Source organism: Gorilla gorilla, chromosome 1 (assembly GCF_029281585.2).
Source record: "Gorilla gorilla gorilla isolate KB3781 chromosome 1, NHGRI_mGorGor1-v2.1_pri, whole genome shotgun sequence".
Lineage (NCBI taxonomy): Eukaryota > Metazoa > Chordata > Mammalia > Primates > Hominidae > Gorilla > Gorilla gorilla.
In genome coordinates, this window is record NC_073224.2 from 229,614,387 (window position 1) to 229,616,056 (window position 1,670).

Genomic DNA, 1,670 nt, shown 5'->3' on the forward strand with positions numbered 1-1,670 from the left:
AGTGGTGTGAACATGGCTCACTGCAGCCTCGATCTGGACTCAAGCAATCCTCCCCTCTCAGCCTCCCAAGTTGCTGGGCCTACAGGTACATGCCACCATGCCAGACTAATTTTTTTTAAAAATTTTTTGTAGAGACCAGGTCTTGCCATATTGCCTGGGCTGGTCTCAAATTTCTGGGCTCAAGCAATCCTCCTGCCTTGGCTTCCCAAACCTGGGATTACAGACATGAGCCACGGCACCTGGCTGCTATCTCCTTTTCATTTCAGAAAACATGGCCTCTGGTATGGCTATCTCTGATGGTGTCATCAAGGTGTTCACTGACATGACAGTGGGCAAATCTTCGACGCCAGAAGAGGTGAAGAAGCGCAAGAAAATGGTGCTGCTCTTCTGCCTGAGTGAGGGTGAGAAGAACATCGCCCTGGAGGAGGGCGAGGAGACCCTGGTGGATGACGTGGGCTGGACCGTTGACAACCCCTACACCACCTTTGCCAAGATGCTGCCAGACAAAGACTGCTGCTGTGTCCTCTGAGGTGACGCAAGCTATGGGTCCAAGGAGAGCAAGGAGGACCTGGTATTTATCTTCTGGGCCCCTGAGTCTGCACCCCTTAAGGGCAAAATGATCTATGCCAGCTCTAAGGATGCCATCAAGAAGCTGACAGGGGCCGGACCTGGTGGCTCACGCCTGTAATCCCAGCACTTTGAGAGGCCAAGGTGGGTGGATTACTTGAGGTCAGGAGTTCAAGACCAGCCTGGCCAACATGGTGAAACCCCATCTCTACTAGAAATACAAAAACTAACTGGGTGTGATGACACGTGCTGTAATCCTAGCTATTCGGGAGGCTGAGGCAGGAGAATCGCTTGAACCCAGGAGGCAGAGGTTGAAGTGAGCAGCAGAGATCACACCACTGCACTCCAGCCTGGGCAGCAGAATGAGACTCCATCTCAAAAAAAAAAAAAGAGAGAGAAACAAAAAGAAGCTGACAGGGATCAAGCATGAACAAGCAAACTGCTACAAGAGGTCAAGGACCATGGCAGACTGGGCGAGAAGCTGGGAGCGGCGCTGTCATCTCCCTGGAGGGCACGCCTTTGTGAGTCCCCTCCAGCCCCATGCCTGGAACATCTGGCAGCCCCAGACCTGCCCTTGGGGGTTGCAGGCTGCCCCCTTCCTGCCAAACCTGAAGTGCTGGGGGGATCCCAGCATGGGGAAGGCAATGCCTTCCAAAGAGCCTGCCGCCCCAGGGCCTTCCCAGCACCTGGATTTTCTTCCTCCTTCCATTCCTGATGTTTCTGGCCTTCCCAAACCACTTTTTTTTTTTTAAAATTTTGAGACAGAGTCTAACTCTGTTGCCCTGGCTGGAGTGCAGTGGTGCAATCACAGCTCACTGCAGCCTTGACCTCCCTGCCTCAAGCAATCCTCCCACCTCTGCCTCTGAAGTAGCTGAGACTACAGGTGCGTGTCACCACACCTGGCTAATTTTTATACTTTTTGTAGAGACAGGGTTTTTCTCTGTTGCCCAGGCTGGTCTCCAACTCCTGAGCTGAAGTGATCCTCCCACTTCAACCTCCCAGTGTGCTGGGATTATAGACATGAGCCACTGCATCCAGCCCCAAACCGATTTTGATCTGTTTCCTCTTGGGTTGAAGCAGACTAAATTGTCCCCAGGGACCCC

At 52.8% G+C, this 1,670-nt stretch overlaps 1 pseudogene; it reads left to right on the plus strand.

Moving 5' to 3' along the window:
- The first annotated feature begins 271 nt into the window (after positions 1-271).
- Positions 272-1,092, plus strand: LOC101126331 (cofilin-1-like; annotated as a pseudogene).
- The last annotated feature ends 578 nt before the right edge of the window (positions 1,093-1,670 follow it).